Consider the following 26,464-nt stretch of genomic DNA (forward strand, 5'->3'; position numbering starts at 1 on the left):
TTTAAGAATATGTAAAGACTGTGGGACGTTTAAAGTTATTTAGACCTTAGGGATGAATATGAAAGTAAGGGTTGAGGCTTACTAGTGATGTGTTTGTGTGTCAAGTTGACAAGGGATCGATTGTACTGACTAGTTTTGTGTCAACTTGACACAGCTGGAGTTATCACAGAGAAAGGAGCTTCAGTTGAGGAAATGCCTCCATGAGAGCCAACTGTAAGGCATTTTCTCAATTAGTGATCAAGGGGGAAAGGAAAGATGGGTGGGACCATCTCTGGGCTGGTAGTCTTTGTTCTATAAGAAAGCAGGCTGAGCAAGCCAGGGGAAGCAAGCCAGTAAAGAACATCCCTCCATGGCCTCTGCATCAGCTCCTGCTTCCTGACCTGTTTGAGTTTCAGTCCTGACTTCCTTGGTGATGAACAACTGTATGAAAGTGTAAGCCAAATAAACCCTTTCCTCCCCAACTTGCTTCTTGATCATGATGTTTGTGTAGGAATAGAAACCCTGACTAAGACAGATGTGTCTACTGGTAAATTGTCTATGCTTCATTAAATAATATCGCATTGGTGCTTTGTAAGTAACACTGATTAAACTCATTCATTCAGTAGAATAAAGAAAATTATAAAAGGAAGAGGATAATGTGAAAGTATAAGAGAAACTAATTAATAAATGGAAGGAGGTTAGTAGGTTAGTGAGAGTGGGAGGGGGATAATGGAGGATAGTGGGAATAAAAGTAATCAAAACACATACTTATCTAAGAAATGTTACAATCAAATGTATTATCATGTGTAATTAATGTATGTTAATTAAAAGCTTTAAAATGTGACTAACTATACAGCTGTTGCTTTCTGTCATCTTTGTTCGGGTACAATCAAGTATAGAACACCTCTATAGCCATCTAGTAACCTTAGAGATTTAAATCCTGGGAAAGGTTAAAGGAAAAATTGATGTATCATAAGTTTCTGTGTTCTGCAACAGGTCCACAAATGACAATAGATACAATAGAGAAATTTTTGTCAAATTAGATGGCAAGCGTGGGGTGAGGAAGAGCTCTTACCAAAAATGATTTTGAGATTTCACAAAAAGGAAGAGAGAATTACAGTCCTGGGTATATTTGATGGTGCAGAAGAGACTCAAATGAGGAAAGAGTAGAAACATCCACAAAACAATGATGAAGAAAATGCATTCTGAGAGACAGAAAACATTGTGGAAAGAAAAAATGTGTATTATCTTTCTAGAATATTCATTGTCTAAAACACTTGAAGTAATTACTTGGCACCCACCACGTTATCACTTGTTTTTTATTGTATTTGATATAAGATTTAACCCCAGACAGTATGTGGGTTTGCTGTCAATCTACTTAAAACAGCATTAAAAGGCAGAGTAGATGAAACACTTTTTGGCTCTGTTCTAAAAGCAGATGGTATTTATATGTGAAGACTGTCAAGGATCTAACCATGGAAGTTTGAGGTGTGATTTTTTTTAAACATTTTTTAATTGTTCAGTGTCTCTATTTTCTTCAGTGGGCAACCCTCTTACACTGTACAACCTACTACATGAGTGAGACCTTCCTCTTTCTCAGTGACTTTTTCCTGTGTCACTTTTTGTGCTTTGGAAAAAATGCATGGTGGGACATGTGGCTCTTGATGTATATGGAGCAGAGGATGGGAGGAGAGGCCCTACGTCCTGTGAAGGTTCTATGCTCCAGTATAGGTGAATGCCAGGGCCAGGAAAGGGGATGTGGGTAGGTTGGGGAGCAGGGGATTTTCGGAGGGGAAAGTAGGAAAGGGGATAGATAACATTTGAAATATAAATAAAGAAAATATCTAATAAAAAGAAAAAGAAAAAAGAAAAGTAAAATGCTTCTGACTTTATGTGTGCTACCAAGTATACCAAAGTATTTCTGAGTCATCCATCACACAGAGTCAAAGAATGAAATTAAAAGAACATTTTCCTTGGTGGGAAATAGGCAATTGCACACTTGAGGAAAAATAGAACTCAATTTCTCATGAAAATTTTTATGGTATCACTGGATGGAGTAGCAGGAAAGCGTTCTCTAATGCATGTGGCAGAACAGGAGCTCCTCATTTGCTGAAACGCAACTGAAAAATCTTCCACCAGCTGGACTTGTTCTCACAATTAAGCCAGCATCGAATTGCTGCTCCATTTATTTCTCAACTCCTAAGGGTAGGAGTATGCTAACTTGTGCTTTCTCAAATAAAGGATGTTGATAGTCTTGCCTTAATAAATAAATAAATAAATAAATAAATAAATAAATAAATAAATAAGAAAGAAAAAAGTAAAATAGGATTTTTTCTTACATTATACTGATTACAATTTTAACTCCTCCCAAATCATCCACCTTTCTCCACCCACCCAAATCCACAGCCTTTCTTTCTATCTCTCATTAGAATACACCAGTCATATAAAATATAATCATGAAATACAATAAGATAAAACAAAACCAAACAAACAGAAGAAAAAAAGTCAAAGAAAAGGCTCAAGAGACACACACAGTTCTATCCATCTCTAAATAGCAATGTCTTGAGCAATTGTTTACCAACTAAAAATTTTATGGCCACAGCACATTAGATAAGTAGTTGGAAAGTTGTGTAAAAATGACAGACATTCTTTCTCCTATCATGGACGTCTAGGATAGGAAAGTGGCAGGAATTCTTGTATAAAGATGAGAAAACTATACAAAGTGTATAAAACATGGCAAAATAGAAACAAGTAAAAGGGTAAACAAGTAAAAATAGACTCTGAGCTCAGAAAGAAGGACATAATTAGCTCTGATAGAAATACTGGAAGGAGGCAAATGAAGTTTGAGAAAAGTGAAGCCACAGCCATCTGAAATACCTGCCAGAGCAGCCACTTGTTCAGCACGCATGGGAGCCTCTGGTACCCTCATCCAAGTTTCATTATCAATGATTAAATTGTCCTGTAACACTGACTGAGTGCACTTCCATTAATTTGTTCCCAAACAGGAGACCTGAAAGTTCTTTAGGCCAGCTGACTTAATGGGATCCTGCTTCATTTACCAAATATTTAAGGTCAGAGAGAGTTAGGTAATTAGTAAGGTCCGAGTTGCCAAATGTTATTTATGTAGGTTTCAGAGATTGGTGCGCAGAGAAAAGTGTCAGAACCCTACTGGAAATACAGCCTGAGCAAATAAGTAAATAAATGAAAATGACTCTAAGTAGGAACACTCTGAGTAGCAGAACATGGAGGGTCATCGAAACAAAAATATCTATCACTGAAGCAACAACAACAAAAATAAATATATCCTCGGCCTCCTTTATATAATTGTCTCAGGCTGTACATCATTGCACTGGAACACAATTAATTTTCATCAAGCAAGTTATGCAAAACATCAGCAATCAATTTTTAAAAGTTTGGCTATGATACCCCCCAACGCAAGGCCAGACGTCAAGTTGGAATTTTTTGTTCTCAAGCACAATGACTTTCCAAAGCCACCTGCTTGTTGTAGATAGCTTGGCAGGACAACTTTGTACAGCTTTTTACCTAGCTCTGGCCCAAAAGCTGATACAGATGTGCTTACAATTCTGTCTTTTTTAGGGGCTGCCAAATACACTGTCCTATTTAAGAAAAGAAAACCACTCATTAAGCCCTATGGGAATAGGGAGTTCAAGGTATTTCACCCTAAAATTAGTCATTATTGAACAGAACAAGTCTCTGTACAGTATGCCAGGACGTTGAAACATGGTTGCCTGCTGGTATGTGAGTGACCTTCAAGAATGGTTAATTACTGAGTGCAGGCAATGCTGTGCTGAGAACTCCGTATACATCATTATCATTCAATCCTCCCTGTATCCCATGCAGTTAGGATGGTCAGCCACAAAGAAGAAAACTGAGGTTGATGCTGGTTAAGCACCTAGAAGATCACAATGGTTAAGTTGAAGATGACATCATAATAGGGGAAGACAGATAACTAAACACACACACACACCATATACAAACACACCCCCACACACACCCCCCCCCACACAGAGAGAGAGAGAGAGAGAGAGAGAGAGAGAGAGAGAGAGAGAGAGAGAGAGACTCCTTTAGAGCCCAGCAACATGGATGCTGTAGCAAAAGATCACATCCAAAGACCTCTAGGTCTATGTGATCCAGCAGGAATGCAGACATGCCCTGGATTACAGTATGCTCTGGCTGGAAAATAGACACATCCTTAGTACATACCTTTAATCCTAAACAATGTAGATGGGGTTGGTTGGTAAGAGGTGGTGGCTTGTTTGAAAGTGACATCTAATTGGAAGGCAGGTAAGTAAGTAGAGATAAGTTGAATTCAGTTCCGGGAGAGAAGGCAGTTCTACCAAGAGAGTTTCACAGAAACGAGCTGAAGAAAGAACAAGCTTGAAACAAGTGAGTACAGAATGAGCCTGAGAATTAGAAGCCAGAAAATTCAAGCAGAATGAAAGAGTTAGTTCGAGGCCATGCAGAGCAATTCAGCCAGAAGCTGAGAGAAGCCGGTTTAATCAGTCAGCTTGGTTTCGGCCAGAACAGCTGAGTTAAACCAGCCAGCCAGAGCTCAGAAAGAACTGGAAGAGGTGTGCTTTTTCAGCAGTCAGCTTTTCAGACAACAATTAAAACAGGCAAATAAAAGTTACCTTTATAGTTTCCATGAAGAACCACTGTCTAGGCAATGCTCTATCTCTATTTTGAACTTATACAAGTCAGGGAAATGAGCAAGAATCAGCGGGAAAGGTTGTAAGGGAACAGTTGGTAAGTTAGAGGAAGTAAGCACAGCCAAAGCCAGCAAGCAGCATTTTGTTAAATATATATTTTATTTGTGTTTTTGAGATTATACTATAATTACATCATATATACATATATTTAAACACATATGAACACACATATATTCCTACATTTAAGCTGCTAATTTTGTATAAATGTTACTTTTATGACAAGCATGAATGAACATCTGTAGCAAACACTGCTGCTACTCCAAGGAATTCTGAAAGTGGGAGAAACAGTAGCCCAGAAAAGAGCACACACCAATTGATTATGCAATACTAAATGGTCAGCATATACATATATGCATGCAACAACAACTAATGAACAAAGAGGCCAAGATTTGAAAGAGAGCAAGTGTATGAGAAGGCTTAGAGAAAGGAAAGGGGAGAGAGACACGGTATAATTATATTTTAATCTTAAAAATAATGATGGTGAAATGCATCTAGTTGGAAAGTGTCTCAGAGAAAATGGGAAGAAAACAAAAGGTCAAAATGGCTCCAGCTGTTTGTATTCCCATGAGCAGCCTTCAAGTGACTTACTATTATGAGCGATTAATTATTAAGTAAGAAACCAAGCATTCCCGCATATTCCTGTGATGGAAAAATGTCTTCAAGCCCCTGAATTTTTACCAATCAGTACCCTCTTTACCTAAATGTAAGCTTCAACTTTGAATAATGTCCTGTTTTCATCCTATTCTTCAGTCATTAATTACATGAACCCAATTACTCCCTACCAGTAATCAAATTCCGTTAAGTCGTTTATCTTCTCGGGGTTGGACCTTTTCTGCATGCTGATTAATTTTATGGGCAACACGAAGAAAGAGCTCCACTTGGTGCCATCTAGATTAGAATATCACCTGCTACATCTTTCAATCCTGCCTGTTTAGACAATGTTATTAACACAACCCTATTTACTGAAAATGAAAGTGTGTTTCCTTTTAGATTTCCAGTGCAAGTCGCAGTTCTTGATGAACATACACTATTCTAGGTATTTCAGCACCTAATATAATAGTCTATAGGAGGGTTGGTTCATTTAATAATTGAAATGCTTCCAAATGTCAAATAGAATAGAGCACATCAAATTGGTTTAAATTTTTTAAGTGTGTGTGTGTGTGTGTGTTTCACAACCTAATTAGTAAGTGTGCCCCTCTCTTCCAAGCGATAATCATGAGAACAATTCATCTGTGGATTATGAACAAAATGATGTCAAAAGGCCTTGGGGCACTTTTGGGACATAGAATGTAATCAGGAAATATCTTTTATGCTTACTTGTCTAAAATCAAGGCAGGATTTGTTCACAAGGCTTTCCTCTGCTGTCTTTTGTCCTGCAACTTTTAGACCTGTTTCAATGGCAGAGGTAGTGCCATTATGGAACAAATTGTAGCAAACGTTAAAAACAGCAATTAAGATTTGTGTGAGCTCTGTGATTAATTCAGAGACAGTTGCTCTTCAGCAAGGGCACTATCTCCTCCATTACAGTTAGCAGCTCTAGGGAGCCTTCAGAGGGCCGTAGCTCAGTGGTCTATCTAGCTGCTTGGGGAGAAGTAACTGAGCCTTTTCCCATTGACTACTGTGCTGGGTGAAGGATGAAAATGTAAGACTCATCGCTTATCTAATGTGGCCAGTGGTCTTGCCCTCTAACATCTTCCCAACCGTCTTTCCCTTGGGATTCTTGCCTGCAGAGATCCGAGAATTTCATTTGCAGATCTTTGTTCTCTCCAATATTTTGAACATTTACGAAGTACTTCCTTCGGGGTAGAGTGAGAGCAGGATGCGGAAGACTTCATTATAATCTCCAGTTTTGTCTTAGCTTTATTTTATTTGGACCTACTTAACCTTTCACTTTTTAAGAAATACCAGGAAAGGGAAAATGGCTGAGCAAAATTCTTGACATAAATATAGACAACTCAGAAGCCTGTTGTGTTTGTGATCTCAGCATGGGCTGGTTGTATTTGGGACACAGGTGTTCCAAAGTTAACTGTTGGGGCAATCAGACACCAGCCAGAAATAGTAGTGTCACACTTCTCCAAAACCTGTGCCCTTAGAAGGATTGCAGAGTATCGCCTTACCTCTGAGGAACCTGATGTATAAAACCTACCTTGACTTTTCTAAAAGAAAAAAAAAAAAAAAAAAAAAAAAAAAAAAAAAAAAAAAGAAAAGAACTTTTAAAGAAAAGCAGCAGAGACAGAGGAAAAATGGATAGTAGAATTCCCATTTAGTACAAAGCCAGTTTCCCCTGTTACAGACATGTTGGGCTAGTTTGAACAAAGATTTTCTTTGACCAAAGTACTCAGGTACCTCTCAGCATTCTTTTCAGGTAACCTTTGACCTTTGACTTCATTGTCTATCCTTATATGGTCTTTATGACCCAGTCTTAATAAGACCTCTCTCAGCTTAGAGGAATCCTCTGCCCTTACGTCTGAGCACTTTCAGTCTTAGTCAAATTGCTTATCTCCTACTCCTCATCTAATTACTCCAAGCAATATTCAAGAAACCTGTCCAGTCAGGTTAGAAGTAATGCCCTGTCCTCTTTAGATGATGATCCCCCATCTACAGAACTTTGGGGCCTTTAGTTGGCTGTTGACTTGATTCATTAGTTTGGGTTAAGTTTTGTGCTATTCATTTTGCTAAAAACACAACAAACCAAACAAGCAAGCATAAACAAAACAAATAAACTTTATTCATTGAGAATTTCCTACATCTATGCCATACACTTTGATCATTTTACATCTTTAATCTTCCCTATTATCTCCTCACTACATACCTCTCATTATACTCCTTCCCAACCTCATGTCCTCTTCTTTTAAGTTAATCGCATATGCAAAGAGGGCTTTATTAAATGAATATTCAAGGTTTAAAAAAAACATGTTTGCACATTTGCTAATTCAGATCCTCTGTACATATGCCAACGATGAAGCCAGATGGGAGTTAAAACAGTAATGCCAAGGTGACTGGGCATTTTAAATAGAAAATTAGGGAAGAGTAAGACTCTAAGAAGAGTCAAGGAAATAGGAATCTGTGAAAGGCAAGAAGTATTCAATATAATTAGGTCACATAGTTGTGTCAACTTGTACTAACAAAAGCTAAACTCTCATACAACCACAATCTCATAGACAGGAACCCTATCTACAAGTGTTGGGCAGACCAAACAATGAATCTTTTGGACAGCTCTGATCTCTCCTAGACAAGACCTTAAAAGGACTGGAATCATTATTCCTCTGACACTACCTTGAGCTTTTAGAAACACTGCTGGTTGGTGTGTAGGAGTACAGAGAGGAATGGATGAAATAATTTGAGCTGAAATTCTACAGCAACTTTCATAGATGAAAGCTGAAGTCTTATTGATTAATGGGGAGCAGAGGAGCCTGATCAAGTAGTTTGTGGAAGAATGACAGCACTACTAATGGTAGTCCATGCGTCTATTGGTTCAACTTTATCATCTAGCACACAGTACTTATTTTATTTCTTTCACTAGAGCCAAAATGTTCTGCATATGGATTTTGTACAAAATTTGTTACATTTATAGATAAGACTTTTTGTTCTTGTTGCAATTGTAAGTGGTATTTTAAATTGTGAAATGCAACTGTGTAGCCTAAGTATAAAAGCCAATAGCTCATTTTTGCTCTCTGGATTTATTAACTGTGTGTGACCTTGATGCTCCTGCTCAGTTTTCCAGGAACTTTGAGTTGATTTGTGGACTTTCTGTATAGGCTATCATGCTCAATGCAGTCCAAGATAGTTTTACTTCTTCCTTCCAAATACATATGCCTCCATTCCTTTCTCTGTCTCATTGCACTTGACAATTATATTTCTAGTTCAAATTAAATCGGTCATGGGAGACATCATATTTGGTTCCCATTTCAGGAAAAGAACATCTTGTTCATCACCAGTGAACATGAGGGTAGACTTTGGGTTAAGTCAATCTTCTCACTTTTGAAAGTATATATCTTACCCTTCAATTAAATTGGTTAGAACAGTTACATTCACTAAACAATGATGCTCTAAGGATTGGAACACTCTTCACCACAGGAACAATAGCTCAGGAGTAACAGATCATATGTTCCTGCAGGGGAAAACATGATTAATGTCAATAGAGATGAGAGAAACATCAAAATGGTGGTGCAACTTTGTTGCCAAAATAATTAAAACTGCCTTATGGATATCTGGAATATTACATACATCCATTCTAACCTATGAGTTCATCTCCATTCACTCACCTGTCTACATTTGCCTTATACTGTAAGTTAGTGAGCACGGGGGTATAATGATAAATACAGCTTGATTTTTACAGTAGAGAATTCAGAGTCTGCTGGATAACTAAAACGTGATTTATCCTCAATCCTCCCTTATATAGAAAACATAACATCCCAAACTTTCCCCTTAAGGAAGATTCTTCAGGAGGAATCTCTATAAATCTAAGTCTAAACACAGCTTACCAAGCCATTTGAGGTCCTGAAGAATTTCAAAAGTAAAAATTATTTAACCCATGTTCCCACTATTCAGTACCTAAACTAACATGAAGGAAGTTCATATATATACACATATATGTATATATATATATATATATATATATATATATATATATATATATATATGTATATATATATATATATATATATATATATATATGCTTCCTTATCTGTCCTCACATTTATCCACCCCTCCCCTTCTCTGTCTGTCTGTCTCAGCAAACAGCTACTCTCTGGAGTGATATAGTCCATGAATGTCTCTACCCCATTCTGTATCACTATATATTCCTAAATACTGTGTGTTGATTTGGAATGCTGACAGATGTGATACAAATAATGTCACAATAGATACAGTTGCAGTCTTTACCCAATTGCTTTCTTCACCTTACCTTATATTTGTGGTCCATATTCATATTGGCAGACGTATCTCCAATTGATTTTTATTTTTACTACTAAATAATAGTACTCTGTTGTGTACAACTAAGCTATTAAGTGTATCCATTTTCCCTTGGTGGCACTTAGGTCTTTTCCAAAAAAAGCATTTGCCTTGTCTACTTTTCCACAGGCTTCCTGGGCATATATGCCAGAATTTCACTCAGGGTTTACATCTGGAAGCAGAACTCCTGCATATAAGAGGGCACGAAAGTTCATCTTTATTAGTTTTATTGAATGGTTGACCAGAGTAGTTACTAATTTTATTTTATCTGCCTTAAATGAGGTCCATTTCTTCTGACTATCATGGCTTTTACAGAGTTGAGGCCCATTTCACAGGTTTATGTGTTGACTATATAATTTTCCTCCTTCTATAAACTCCCAATTAACAATCTTTACCAATTCCTTTAAGAATTTTTAACTGAAATATTCCAGTTGTTCCTTAGTCCTTTCTGTTTTTTTTTCCATTTTCTCAGAAATTTTATTATTACACAGCTTTTCAAAATACATTTAATTCTAAACTCTTCCTTGATTATATAAGAATATTGAAAGATGAACAAAGCCAGCAAACAGCAATTTTATGAGAGCTTAAAAATTAACATGATATGTAGCAGAAGATGGCCTAGTCGGCCATCATTGGGAAGAGAGGCCCCTTGGTCTTGTGAACTTTATATGCCCCAGTACAGGGGAACACCAAGGCCAAGAAGAGGGAGTGGGTGGGTAGGGCAGCAGGGCGGGGGGGGGGGGGGAGGCGGCATAGGGAACTTTTGGGATAGCATTTGAAATGTAAATAAAGAAAATATCTAATAAAAAAGTTAACATGATAAAATCAATTTTCTTTTTCTCTTTTCTTTTTTGTTTCAATTTTGTTTAATCTTTTTCTTACACTCCAGATTTTATCCCCCTCCCAGTCCACCCTCTGACTGTTACACATCCTGTATCTCCTTCCCAAACCCCTATCTCCAAAAGTATTTCCCAGTCTGGGTGTGCCTTTTTGCACTTTTGATTTGGATGTTACAGTCCACATATGTTTTCCATAATTTTAGGTAATTGCTTTTCATTCATGTCTTCCTCTTAAATAAACCCCCTACACTCAAGACAGGAAAATGCTATCTTATATTTTCATTTAAAAAATCATCAAATGTTGCTTCATATCAAGTTATTTGCCACCCAGATCTGGATTTTTCTATGATTTATATTTAGATGTAATTATATCTCTAAAGATTGGTTTTCTTTCTTGGACTATTTTATTAAAAGGCCAATCTTATTCCACTTGATCTGCCAATATCTAAGCCATGTATCAATCGCCCATGTATCCCTGCATTCATTTTGGACTACTTTCAACCATTAATGGACCTTTCTTTCCTTTCTTGACCTTACTTGCTTAATCCTTGCTAACTATATGATAAAATTGTCCCTTTTCCCCCAGAAAGACAACTCTATCCAACAATTTCCTTTTCTATATATCATCTTAGCTACCCTTAGCATTCTTCTTTCAAATATTTTATAAATAGGCTTATAAAAATCTTGAAAGTATTTTATTTTTTAATAGTACAAAAGTTACACATACAACATTAATAATTAATGGTACCATATCTTGCTATCATGGACATGGAACAAATTTCAATGAATATAAGCTTTTGAAAAATATTGCCAATTAATACTTTTTACATATGTATAGCTATTATTCTTATATTTTGTATTTGATGGTTCACTTTGGGTCTGCTATTTCTGCAAGTATAACATATTCCTGGGTTCCATATTTGTGATTTCAATGAACAGCAAATTGATACTGTTCATAGAAAGAAAACGTCCATAGTAAATATATATAAATTTTGTTCATTGTCAATAGTCCTTAAATAATAAGTTCTAGTAACTATTTATATAATATTATGTTACATTAGTTAACACTGAAGATCAGATATAAGGACCTGGACCCCAGCAACCATGTAAGAGCTGATTTGTGATGCATACGTGTAACCCTCTCACCAGGAGAAACAAACAGATCCAGATCTGGCTGGCCAACCAGTCTAACCAGCAGGAGAGTTCTAGAATCGGTGAGAAACACTGTCTCAAAAGATAAGGTAGAGACTGAGGAAAAAGAAAACCGGACACCAACCAATAGCCTCCAGATGCACACACACACACACACACACACACACACACACATACATACACACAAATGCACACACACATGCACATGCATGCATATGTGAGCTCACACAAATGTACATTCATGAATAAACTACATGCATATAAAATTAAAATATATAAAAAAGATGATTAAATTATGAGTTTTATATATTATATAAATCATATACTATATAACCTATATGTTATATATTCCTGAAAATTTCATACATGTATACAATATTTTTCCATATCTACATCCTCTATCTCTCCCTTTCAACTTCTCTGAACCCCCCAACTAATACACCCCTCCCAACTTTATGTGTTCTGTTTTGCTTTTCATCTTATATACACTAAGTCTAATTAGTACTGCCCATATATGAATGTATATGAGGTCATGGGCAACCTACCAATGGTCACACCTTCAAAGCAAAACGACTCTCCATCTTCAAGTAGCAATCAACTGTAAAGTAGTTTCTTAGTTAAAAGTGAGTTCTCACAAACTTTTCCTTCATCCGTGCTGGAACTTTTACACATTGATCATGTTTAAGATCATGTATAGATAATCATGCCTTCTGTCAGTTCCTGAGTGCAATGGTCAGGTCATGCCCAAAAGGCAGCATTTCACAGCATTCCTACCCTTTCTATGGTTTCTACATTCTTTTTACCCCTACATGCTTTTCTTTGACCCTTGGGGCCAGGATTGTTGATGATGTCATTTAGAGTATCCATAGTTATTTTATTCTGATCTTCTGATATCTTTGTACTCAATGCTGCTCACTGTACAGAAGATGGGAAGCATCTTATGAAGGTGGGAGCAGCACCTATCTATGGATAGAAGTAGAAAACATTGTACTCGATTTAGCAAATCATCCCCCCCCCCCCCCGCCCCCGGCCTGGAATAATCTCTCTACCCATGAGTTTTGACCAGGTTTATGTTACCAGGATTAAATGTTCCCCAGTGAAGCAGGCCTCATGTTTACCTCTAGAGTAGTTGGTTAACTCCACAACAATCATGCCATGATTGCCCCAAGAATCACATCTTGCTTGGCAAGTCAGTTTGGTATTATGAAGCATCCAGTGCTGATTACGATCATTGATATCTTTTCTCCTTCTTGAACCATGAGACCTAGCCAGCTGGAAAGAAATTTTCCAGTCAGTTCCAAATTGATTTTTTTTTATGTGCTTCAACTCAAGTATGTGATGCCATTACTAATGGAGTATTACTCTTTAGTTATGAGGCACGACTAAGAGCAGTGGGAATTGTTTGTTGTTTTGGTGGTGTCTGGCAGCTTCCTGACCAATAGATTCAGAGAAGTATTGCATGTCTGACACTGTGATTACCATTTAATAATCCATGACTTCTGGGAGCAGCTCTGTCTCTCATGGTGAGTGCCTCCATTTAAGCTCCTTTTATTCAGTTATGTTTTATAATTAGTATACAAAGTAGTAGACTTCTATGAACACCCATTGTTTTTGACATTATAAAATTGTGGACAATTCTTTAAAAATGTATACCTACAAACTTGGTAAAAGTTATATTTTCTTTGGTATGGTTATTTTTCTATCTTTACATCAGAGTCTTTATTTAGTACATAGTTCCATGAAATAAAAACGTAGAGACACAGCTCCCTCTTTTTTCATAGAGCAAGCTAATCTTTTAAAAATAAGCCACACAATCCATACCTTTCTATTGGCTTTTTAGAAATATCTTTCTCCTATGAAAGCTTTCATATTTCAGGGATCTATTAATATTTATGCCATTGTGTAATAATGATTTCAGTTCCAGTTTCTGAATAAGTTTTATACCTTTTAAAAGCACTATGGTTTAGTAGTAAGTGAAATGTCTGGTGGGGCTTGTCTCCCTTCTTGTTCTCTCATGAAGCTGATAGCCTAATTTTTTGGCTTTTCTTCTAGATAAGCTTTTAAATGAGTTTGTTTAATCCTTCTGGCTATACTTTCTATGGCTTTTGTGTTAAAGTCACAGATAATTTGGAAACAAAATAACTATTGTATACTAACCCTCATGGCATATTGCTTAATTTAGTGAAATGTTATTTTATGTTATTTATTTTATTTTAATGTATTTAAAATACTTTCTGTGAAAGGCATTGTACATTCACTGTTGGACTTATTTCCATGCACGTTTCTTCAGTTAATGCTATTGCTGGTGATGCCTTATTTTTTGAATGTACATTTTGTAAATTGAATGTAGTAAGTCAAAAGATGCTATGTACTGGCAAGAATAAGTGTTGGCAGTGTTTACATGTATTCAATTATCACACTGCATTCTATAAATATCTGTGAATGTAATAGTAATAATTAAGAAAGCACACATGTCAGACTAGATATATTTGTAAAAGAAGGAAATAAGTGCTCTATATGGATGACTGCTCAGCAGAGATACATTGTGCTCATTTTTGCAGGTTTTTTTTCTGCACAGCACCAATCATTTTTCTTGTTGAATGCTGGAGAATAGCCTCCTTCAAGTCTCCTTTCAGCAAGAGTGATTCACATGAGGTTCAAGAGGTAGAAGGAAAGAAAGCAAAGAGATATTTTTCTCGGAAAGTTATGACACTCAGAAGAGCCTCTGATCACACCATGCAGCTGATGGGGCCCTCTGTCTTGTGACCTCTTTACAAATTCCCATATTTTATCTCCACATATGTAAGGAGTTTCTTAGGTTTTTCACAAGTTCTGGCTTTGCTCCTGTGTCAGATTTTCACTCCTTTAGAAACATTCAAATTCTTGTACCAAACTCATTATTTATACCTCACATAAAGTGATTCTCCTTTTTTGACTGAACTCTGACTGATGCAACTGTATTTGCATCTTTTACTTAAATATATAAGAAACCCCCAAACGCATAAATTTAGTTTACAAAATCATGGGGCTTAAATAAGAAACAAAGTAAGTTACCAGCCTTGGGAAATATTTGGTTAATTCATGTGCAGGATAGGTTGGTATTAAACAATTTGTCCATATTTTTCATGAGAAGAGAAACAAGAGGGAATGATTATGCTCTTTGAGCTGTTTTCTCCCATCAAAACACTATGAAAACAGATAACCAAGCTACAATCCATAGATTCAGGGAGGTTACACAAAGAGACGTCTAGGGTGAGGGGGTGGATGAATTTCTCTTGGAGGAGAAAATAGAATAGATTTAGATTTTAAAGGTGGATTGGGGGTGGGTGAGGACAGGAGTAGGTTATTGTGTGGGGAGTGGGAGATTGGGTGGAGGGAGAGAGTGCAGGGAAAGACAACAGAAATTAGGTGGGAAACATTTAGGAGAAGTGGAAATCTAGTGCAGTGGATACTTCATGGAATCTTCTAAGGTGATCTGAATGAGGACTCCTAGTAATAGGAGATTCCGTTTTAACTAGCTATCTCTTGTCACCAGGCAAGTGGTTAGACTGGGTTGCATTCAATTGAGTTGTTGGCTGAGGAGTGGGGTCACATGAAAACTCCCGAACAAATAAGACTGTCTGTCTCTAAGACAAAGGGATGGTTTCCCAAACCAATAGAGTGGACCCATTGAGTACAATGGCCACACAACTCACTGAACACAGAGAAGTTGAGCTGGAACCTGTGTGGAACATTCTAGTCTCTTTTGTTCAGGAAGGCACTTTGTAGTCTACTAGAAGATAAATGTGGGCACCTAACACAGTCACAAAATCTTTGACCTAAAATATGTCCTGCCTGAAAAATATTCTAGGTCAATGGTGGCACAGAACTTGCAGGAGTAGCAAACTAATGTCTGATTTGATATAAGGCCCAATTCGAGAAAGGGAACACATGTATAGCACTGTTTGAGTAACCAAGAATCATAGACCAGATATCCCAGAGACCTAAGGTAAAACCAAACCCTATTGTTAAAATATTATAGTAATAAAATGACTCTTAATGGTATTCTGCTATACTCATAGGTCAGAGCCTTATCTATTTATCACCAGAGAGGCTTCTTCCGACAGTCAGAAACTATGCAGAAAACATATAAATGGAAGGTCTTGATCAATTTCATCTTTTTTTAAACAGTTTTTTTTGGTATTTATTTCATTTACATTTCCAATGCTATCCCAAAAGTGCCCCACCCACCCACTCCCACTTCTTGTCCCTGGCGTTCCCCTATACTGAGGCAGATAAAGTTTGCATGACCAAAGGGCCTCTCTTTCCACTGATGGCTCACTAGGCCATCTTCTGCTACATATGCAGCTAGAGACACGAGCTCCGGGGGGTACTGGTTAGTTCATATTGTTGTTCCACCTACAGGGTTGAAGATCCCTTTAGCTCCTTGGTTACTTTCTCTAGCTCCTCCATTGGGGGTCCTGTGATCCATCCAATAGCTGACTGTGAGCATCCACTTCTGTGTTTGCCAGGCACTGGCATAGTCTCACAAGAGACAGCTATATCTGGGTCCTTTCAGCAAAATCTTGCTAGTCTATGCAATGGTGTCAGCGTTTGGAAGCTGATTATGGGATGGATCCCTGGATATGGCAGTCTCTAGACAGTCCATTCTTTCGTCTCAGCTCCAAACTGTGTCTCTGTAACTCCTTCCATGGGTGTTTTGTTCCCAATTCTAAGAAGGGGCAAAGTGTCCACACTTTGGTCTTCATTCTTCTTGAGTTTCATGTGTTTAGCAAATTGTATCTTATATCTTGGGTATTCTAAGTTTCTGGGCTAATGTCCACTTATCAGTGAGTACATATTGTGTGAGTTCTTTTGTGATTGTGTTACCTCACTCAGGATGATGCCCTCCAGGTCCATCCATTTGCCTAGGAATTTCATAAATTCATTCTTTTTAATAGCTGAGTAGTACTCCATTGTGTAAATGTACCACATTTTCTGTATCCATTCCTCTGTTGAAGGGCATCTGGGTTCTTTCCAGCTTCTGGCTATTATAAATAAAGCTGCTATGAACATAGTGGAGCATGTGTCCATCTTACCGGTTGGAACATCTTCTGGATATATGCCCAGGAGAGGTATTGCGGGATCCTCCGGTAGTACTATGTGCAATTTTCTGAGGAACTGCCAGACTGATTTCCAGAGTGGTTGTACTAGCTTGAAATCCCACCAACAATGGAGGAGTGTTCCTCTTTCTCCACATCCATGCCAGCATCTGCTGTCACCTGAATTTTTGATCTTAGCCATTCTGACTGATGTGAGGTGGAATCTTAGGGTTGTTTTGATTTGCATTTCCCTGATGATTAAGGATGTTGAACAATTTCATCTTCTTAATGATCAGGAAATCCCATGAAAGAGGAGGATGATAGTGTAGAGGAACTTTAATCCAGCAACATGGCTGCTCTTGCAATGAATCACACCCATGAATATGATCTAGCTGGAGTGCATGCATGCTCTACACATTTAATCCCACTGTATGAAATATAAGCCTTAATTCTGGCTGGATTACAGACATGCCCTTAGTACACCTTTCATCTCTCTGACTGGAATATAATCACACCATTATCGCAAACAATGACATCTAATTGAGGGGCAGAGAAAGTGATGATTCAGAGAAAGTATTGACAGAATGGTCAGAGATGGGATATCCCCAAATCTCACAAGGACAGGAAAAAGAGACTATTTAAAGAGCAGTACTAATTAGACTTAGTGTATATTAGATGCAAAGCAAAACAGAACACATTAAGTTGGGAGGGTGTATTAGGTAGAGGGTTCAAAAGAAGTTGAAAGGGAGAGATAGAGGATGGGGATATGGAAAAATATTGTATACCTATATGGACTTTCCAGGAATATAATAAGATATTATGCTTTTTAAATTGCACTTGACAACACAAAACTTATTTTCGTTTTAGACCAGTCTGGTCTTAAACTCAGAGATTCTCCTGCTTCTGCCTCCCAAGTACTGAGATTAAAGGCATGTGCAGCTTCACCTAATTAAGGTCCACAGCCAGACATTATGCAAAGAGAGAGTCACTGAGACACAGAGATCTAAATAGGCTATCTCCATTAAGTCCCTCCCCTCAGAGTCCAAAGTACCCAGCAGAAATGAAGGCAAAAATATTATAATAACTAGAAGGAATGGGAAACACCAGAGGAACAAGGCCCTCTGAATCAACTAATCAAAGCTCATAAGAACTTGCATACTGAAGCAGCAAACACAGAACCTACATGGGTCTGCACCAGGCCCTGTTCATTTATGTTACAGCTTTCTACTTAGGATTTTTTATGGAACAACCGAGTATTTGAACAAGAGGGTGTTCTGATTCTTGTACCTGCTCTTGGGACTTTTCTCCTACTGTTGGGTCAGCATTTCCAACTTTAATATGATAGTTTTTGCTTCATCGTATTATATTTTATTTTGTCATGTTTTGTGGTTATCTCATAGTAGCCTGTTCTTTTTAAATGAGAGACATAAAGGGAGTAGACCCAGAGGAGAGGGGAGGAAGGAACTGGGACAAGTGGAGGGAAGGAAATTGCAATCAGGATATAGTATATAAGAAAAATAATCTATTTTCAATAAAAGGGAAATAAAAAACTATATATTTCTATAGGGTGTTTATAAATAATAAGCGTGCAAGTATTGACAGTAAGTATTCACAAAGAGAGTAAGGAAATCATGTAGAAATTATATTTTCTAAGATCTTTTGATAAAAGAGAAAACATTGAATGTACATGGAAAACCAAAGGAAGCTCATTTGAGGTGTGAAGTCAATTTTGTAGAAAATTCTAATAAAAGCAATGAAAAATATGCTCAAGAAAATTTTAACTTTTTCTTTTGTTAACTTTTTTCAGTATTGGAAATGAAATCCAGGTCTTTATGCAAGTTGAGCAAAGTCTATATTTCTTTTCTTTTTCTTCTTAAAAAATGTTTGTATTAATCATTCCTGTCATTTACATCCTAAATGATATCTCCCTTCCCTTACCCCTCCACAACTCCTCCATCACATCTATCCTCTACCCCCTCCCCTATGAGGGTGTTCCCCCACCCACCCACTCCACTCCAATGCTCCTGCTTCCTCCTGCACTTGGGCATCAAACCTCCACCTGTCCAAGGGCCTCCCCTCCCATTGATGTCAGACAAGGCCACCCTCTGCTACACATATATTTAGAGCCCTCCCTGCACACTCCTTGGTTGGTGGTCTATATTTCTGAGTTTCACTCACAGTCTTCAACAGGCCTCTTGATACAATTCAGAGACAGTAAAAATGGGATGAATGATGCAAATCCTGGCAAAAATGCATTGTTCTAAACTCTTTAAAAAAAACTAGGAGTGCTGTCTAAAATAATGATAGAAATATAAACAGAAACCAGTGAAAGCCATTTACCATTGCTATTAATGTAATAAACATAACTTTATGTGGTATGTATGCAGCACAGTAGATCTCACTGGACCAGTATCAGCACAAGCTTGGAAAACATTGTATAATGGTTTTACAGCAGGTATAACATCAAGGGGAATTTTTAAGTTGTAATATTCTGAGACAAACATTTTTATGTCCCATTCCTGATCAAAAGGATGGACCATGTAGAGACTGCCATATCCAGGGATCCACCCCATAATCAGCATCCAAACGCTGACACCATTGCATACACTAGCAAGATTGTATCGAAAGGACCCAGATGTAGCTGTCTCTTGTGAGACTATGCCAGGGCCTAGCAAACATAGAAGTGGATGCTCACAGTCAGCTAATGGATGGATCACAGGGCTCCCAATGGAGGAGCTAGAGAAAGTACCCAAGGAGCTAAAGGGATCTGCAACCCTTTATGAACTAACCAGTACCCCGGAGCTCGTGTCTCTAGCTGCATATGTATCAAAAGATGGCCTAGTTGGCCACCACTGGAAAGAGAGGCCCATTGGACATGCAAACTTTATATGCCCCAGTACAGGGGAACACCAGGGCCAAAAAGGGGGAGTGGGTGGGTAGGGGAGTGGGGGTGGGAGGGTATGAGGGACTTTTGGTATAGCATTGGAAATGTAAATGAGCTAAATACCTAATAAAAAATGAAAAAAAAAGAAAAAATACTATTACACAGTGTATGGCTATATTTAAGAATATTTCTCTTACATCTTCTCCCATATCTGAACATTTTCACCTTTTTCTCTCCCCCCTTCCCTTTCCCTCCCAGATCCATCTCTCCCTCTACTTCCCAGAGATTATTGACTTCCCCCCTACTGAGTAGGACTGCAGCATCCACACTTATGTGTGATCTTCATTCTTCTTGGGTTTCATATGGTATGTGAGTTGAATAGTGAGTATTCTGGGCTTCTTTTTGGCTAATATCCACCTATCAATGAGTACATACAATATGTGTTCTTTTGTGACTGTCTTACTTCACTCATAATGACATTTTTCAAATTCCATCCATTTGCCTGAGAATTTCATAAAATCGTTGTTTTTAATAGCTGAGTAGTACTCCATAGTATAAATGTACCACATTTTCTGTATCCATTCCTCTTTTGAGGGACACCCATGTTGTTTCCAGCTTCTGGTTATAATATATAAGGTTGCTATAAACACAGTGGAACATGTATCCTTGTTATATGTTGGAGTAGCTTTTGGGCACATGCCCAGGAGTGGTATAGCTGGGTCCTCAGGTAGAACCCACCAGACTGATTTCCAAAGTGATTGTTCCATGCTTGCAATCTGACCAGCAATGGAGGAGTGTTCCCCTTTCTCCACATCCTTGCCAGCATCTGCTGTCACCTGAGTTTTTCATATTAGCCATCCTGGTGTAAGGTGGAATCTCAGGGTTGTTTTGTACAGAGGGTCAGGAATTTGAAAATAAGTGTATAGCATTGGGGGAAGGGGAACTGGGGATAGCCACTAGAAAGTCCCAGATGCCAGGACCCAAGAGGTTCCCAGGACCCAACATGGAGGACTTTAGCTGAAATACCCAACAAAGAGGAGATACAACCAGTAGAGACCATATCCAGTGGATAGGCACGGCCCCCATTTAAGGGATGGGGCCACCCACCCACCTCAAAAATACGGGTTGTCTGGAGGGGGAACTGGGAAGGGGGGTAACATTTGAAATATAAATAAATAAAATAAACAATAAAATGCAAAAAGGAATAGATAAACATACATATATTAATAAAGACTCAATCAATTAGATGAAAATTTGACACATCATAACTAACATGATAAAATTATATTAATGTAGTATGTGCTAAATATGATAGCCAGCTCCAATCTGTCTGATATCAATTAGTTAAAAAACAAAAATATGTAGTGTATCCATTTTCTGTAACTTCAAAGATTCAAAATGACAAAATTATAAAACCCTACATTGAAAAAAGTCTTCTACTGTGAAACTAGAACACAGGACATTGCTTTAAGCTAATCGTCTTTCTATATCATTGATTGTTTAAATTTAACAGACTAAGATTTTAGGGAATTATTGATCCCATCTCAGGTTCCAACCTGCCTTAATGCAGCCAGTGACAGAAGCTGTTGTGAACTGGCTAAGAACACCTCATTAGAGAAGTGCTTAGCAAAGTTGTCTCCCAAGGGTATAAAACACATTTTCAGCCTCATTTAGTGGAGATCACTTGACAAGATACCATCACTAGATGTCTTAGTCAGGGTTTCTATTCCTGCACAAACATCATGACCAAGAAGCAAGTTGGGGAGGAAAGGGTTTATTTGGCTTACACTTCCATACTGCTGTTCATCACCAAAGGAAGTCAGGACTGGAACGCAAGCAGGTGAGGAAGCAGGAGTTGATTCAGAGGCCATGGGGGGATGTTCTTTACTGGCTTGCCTCCCCTGGCTTGCTCAGCCTGCTCTCTTATAGAACCAATACTACCAGCCCAGAGAAGGCCCCACCCACAAGGGGCCTTCCCCCTTGATCACTAATTGAGAAAATGTCTTACAGTTGTATCTCATGGAGGCATTTCCTCAACTGAAGCTCCTTTCTCTGTGATAACTCCAGCTGTGTCAAGTTGACACAAAACTAGCCAGTACAGATGCCTTTTGCAATCTGATGTTTGGTCATATCCTGACAGTATTTTTAATCTTCCATGGTCTATAGATCCATCATCCGACACAGTAACTGGCAAACATCTGAATTCTGAAATGAGTTCATTAAGAATTCCCCTCTGTCGGCTTCCCTTTCTTCCTCTGCTAGGGTACACTTGGCAGAGACAACCAAAATTGTTAATAATCCAACTTTTCAAATTTGGATTTCCTTTATAGTTTTGTGTTGAAGTAATGGTCTTCTTCAATAGTCAATCACCGCTCAAACTAAAAGGAATAATGTCGGCCCAACCAAGAGAAAGAGAATAATAGAAGTCCTATTCTATCATTGGCAAGTCATAAAGACCTACAAGTATTTAACTCTAGAAGTCTATTTTTTTAGGAAAAACTACCTAGATGAGTGTATGTGGAGCCTGTGTATCATATCCAATCAGGACTAAATGTGTTGGTACCAGAGAAGAATACTAATATTGATAAATCAACATTTAGGATACAGACATTTATGTTCTACTCTCAAGGCACCCTCCAAGGATCTGTCCTGATTTGAGATTGCACAAACTTTTAAATAGAAAGGGGTCTGCTTAGGCCTTCATTGTAACCTGCTAGGCTGAAATGAGTATCAGATTAGATGTTGCACTGACACTGACAGACTCCTCTCAAACAGCCCTGATCTTCACATTTTTGTTGAAATGTTTTAAATGTTCAAAGTGAAATGAAGATATTCCTTTTTGTAAATGGCATATGCATTGGGATTTCATGTAGCTTTTTCTTATTTGAGATGGGATGGCATGAAAAAGTTTCACCATCACCGTGGGTCACTTTACTGCTAATTCAACTCTGTGGGACACATTGCTAAGACTTTAATATCTTCACAGCCCAGTAGCACAATCACAAAATGACTCGCCTTTGTAACAACAGATGTGCCCACTGAAAGTCTCATGCAGAAAAGAAGATTGTCAAAGTAGGATCTTTAGCTGGATCACTGCACAGTTAATTTCTGAAAGAATCTATCTATTTTCTTCTTTCCTTCAAGACCATCTGAGACTCTACTGTCCCTTCATAACTGACCTGTAGTGCCTTGTGTATCCAAAACAGGAGATACTACTGTGTGCCCAATGGGAAAGTAAGCAGGTTTCTGCTCATATTCATTCACATTAAAAACAAATGAGAAGCTAAATATTAGATGTATGTTGCTGACAAAATCACAGAGCTAGTATAGAAGTGTTGCTTCTGGAGTCCATTCCAGAACAGCAGCTATGAGGACAAAAACTTGTATATAACAATACCAAGGGTAGAAGTCCTGGGAACTGGTTTCTGTTTGTTTGTTTGTTTGTTTTGTTTTGTTTTCATCTTTTATTTATTTTTTTACATGCCAGATTTATCCAACCCCAGTCCACCCTCCGACTGTTCCACATCCCATACCTCCTCTCCATTCCCCCTGTCTCCATGAGGATGTTCCCATCCCCCAACTCCCACCCCTACCCTTACCCCACCTGACCTCTAAAACCCCTGGGATCTCCAGTCTCTAGAGGGTTAGGTGCATCTTTTCTGACTAAGCCCAGACCCAGCAGTCCTCTGCTGTCTGTGTGTTAAGGGCCTCATATCAGCTGGTATATGCTGTCTGGTTGGTGGTCCAGGGTTTGAGTGGGGGTCCAGGTTAATTGAGACTGCTGGTCCTCCTACAGGGTCACCCTCCTCCTCGGCTTTTTCCATCCTTTCCCTAATTCAACCACAGGGGTCAGCAGTTTCTGTCCATTGGTTGGGTGCAAATATATGCAACTGACTCTTTCAGCTGCTTGTTGGGTCTATCAGAGTACATTCATGATAGGTCCCTTTTTATAGTACTCCATAGCCTCAGTAATAGTGTCAGGCCTTGAGACCTCCTCTTGAGCTGGATCCCACATTGGGCCTGTCTCCTACCACTAGTGGGAAGACAGGGCATTAGTGAGGGAGGGGGGTGCCATTCCACAGTCAAAATTCTGACCCAGATTTGTTTCTGTCTGGAAGAACTGCAGGGATGGAAATGGAGAGGATCCTGAGGAAAACAAGGTCCAGTGACATGCCCAAACTAGGAACTGTTCTCTCACCAGTAGAGCAGTGATTAATCCAGGCACTACTAACTAGAATCCCAGCACAACTCATATATGGTCTACAGAGTCTCTTTATCTATGCCAAACCTCTTGCTGGTTCCAGCTTTTTTCTTTCTTTTATTGGATATTATCTTAATTTACATTTCAAATGTTATCCCCTTTCCAGATTTCCCCTCTAGAAACCACCTATACCATTCTCCCTCCCCTGCTTCTATGAGGGTATTCCTCCACTCACTCACCCACTCCTGCCTTCCCGCTGTGCCCTGGCATTGCCCTACACTGGAGCATTAAGCCTTCACAGGACCAAGGGCCTCTGCTCCCATTGATACCCAATAGAGCCATCCTCTGCTACATATGTGGCTGGAGCCATGAGTCCCTGTTTGGTTGGTGGTTTAGTCCCTGGGAGCTTTGGGAGCTCTGGTTGGTTGATATTGTTGATCTTCCTATGAAGTTGCAAATCCCTTCAGCTCCTTCAGTCCTTTCTCTAACTCTCCATTGGGGACCCAGTTCTCAGACCAATGGTTAGCTGTGCCTCTGTATTTGTCAGGCTCTGACAGAGCCTCTCAGGAGACAGCTTTTAATATAGCAACTCTGTTAATTATTACAATTGATATCAAGGTTGAAAATAGTTGTTTTGGGGTTTATGCAACCAAGGAAGCAGCTTCTAATTGTTTCCATCATGTGATATCTTCTGCAGTTTCTTTCTTCAATGTCTTAAAGTTTTTAATTATACAAGTCTTTCACTTATTACCACAATTTATTTTATTTTATTCATTAATACTGTTATTGAAAGTTGTTTATTTCCATTTTTTCCTCTGTCTGTCATTTGTACATAGGAAAGCTACTGAATAGTGTGAGTTAGTTTTATATTCTGCAACTTTGCTGACAGTATTTATCAAGTGTAGGAGTTCCCTTGTGGAATTTTTGGGATCACTTATTTATACTATCATAGAATCTGCAGATAAAGATACTTTGATTTTTTTCCTTTCTAAACTGTATCCCCGATGCCCTCCTACTGACTCATTGCCTTACCTAAAAATTAAAGTGCTCTAATGAACAGTTACAGAGATAGAATGGACAGTTTTACTTGTTTCTTCTCACTTAAAAAAAATGTCCTTCCCTGAACCTCTCACACTTGGATAGCTTGACACTTGTTTGGGTCAATATATTTTTATTATTTTAACATTTACTTCATGATGGTTTTTTTTTTACTGGCAATAATAAAGGCTTTTTCATCACTCTACATCTGAACTAGAAGTAGAAATTCCAAACAGATAGTGGTGTGTGTGTGTGTGTGTGTGTGTGTGTGTGTGTTATGTTGTATGAGTTTCTGGGTAGCAAAGAATAAAAAAAAGAACAGAAAATATTGATTTTTAAAATATTAATCAACATGGAGAGGATTTGGTAATATTTTTTTAAATTATTTTTTCTATTTCCTTTAGTATACTACAAAAATTGTATGACCTGGTCTACTGATCATGAAGCTGGGACATATTCCATAAACACAGAGAAAAAATTAACTATCCTTTTTAAGGTACATTATAATAAAGATTCTCATTTCTTATTTCTGTGGTGGTGCCCAAATGTTGGCTAAATTAATACTGCTGAACACTCAAGATGGAAATATCTTGACACGTAATTTTTAGAAGCTCAGTAACAATATATGTGGAATGATTTACTCTTTAATAAATCTGAAAAATTATCCACATCATTATTTTACTGTTTAAAGTCTTATTATGCAACAAGCCATAACTTCTAACTAGTCATTTTGTATTGGTACAATATCTCATGACAGCATTAGTTAATGAAGTTCAGTTGACAATACTCTAAAGAAGTAGAAAAGGAGAAAATACTTGGTATAAAATGCTTAGGAAAATGCCTGGTTTAAGTCAGAATCAAATAACTGGCATAGCTTCTTTATGATGTTTCATTTTTTTCTAAAGTCCATAGACATGAAACTCAAGTGTATGACTATAACTGCACTTCTGGTAAAGAAGTATGGCTCATAATAAAGATTTATAATGAATTCCATCATATCAGAGGAAGGATGTGTTAGATACAGTTGACGGTGTTGTCATAAATCAATGGGAGGAGAGGTCCTTGGTCCTATGAAGGCTTTATATAGATGCTCCAGTGTAGGGGAACTGAGGGCAGAGAGGTGGGAGGAGGTAGGTGGTAGGAGGAGCACCCTCATAGAAGAAGGGGGAGGGAGGATGAAATAGTGGGTTCCTTGGGGGGGGGGACCGGAAAAGAGTAAATGTAAATGTATTCAAAATGTAAATAAAGAAAATATCCAATTTTTTTTTAAAAAGAAACTATGGATCTACCAAAGTTCTCACTGTGCAACTTAGCATATAGAAATTTGCATATGTCTCAAATACTTTTTTCTTTCATGAAAGTGCAAGATCATTGAAGAAAAAAGACTTAACGTTATTCACATTTCAATGCCTAGTATACATTATGAGCTTAATAAATGCAAGTTAAATGGTAAAAAAAATGTAATTTATTGAATGAATGAAATTTTATCCAGAATACATGGACTATATACTGCTCTGTCAACTGCTAACATATGAAATCTATCATTAGATTTAAAATAACGCATAAATGACATGTGATTATTTAATTATTGATAGTGATGGTCCCTA

General features: G+C 38.0%; 1 long non-coding RNA gene across 1 annotated transcript in view; it reads right to left on the bottom strand.

The window, feature by feature from the left end:
- Positions 1-7,415: 7,415 nt before the first annotated feature.
- Positions 7,416-26,464, bottom strand: part of Gm41836 — a 57,530-nt gene continuing 38,481 nt past the window's right edge. Inside the window, exons 3-5 of the long non-coding RNA XR_877825.2 lie at positions 12,772-12,925; positions 9,616-9,849; positions 7,416-8,820 (exon numbers count right to left, since the gene is read on the bottom strand). This is a non-coding gene — a long non-coding RNA (predicted gene, 41836). The remainder of the gene's footprint in view (positions 8,821-9,615; positions 9,850-12,771; positions 12,926-26,464) is intronic.

The sequence above is a fragment of the Mus musculus genome, chromosome 19, assembly GCF_000001635.26.
Source record: "Mus musculus strain C57BL/6J chromosome 19, GRCm38.p6 C57BL/6J".
Classification (NCBI taxonomy): domain Eukaryota; kingdom Metazoa; phylum Chordata; class Mammalia; order Rodentia; family Muridae; genus Mus; species Mus musculus.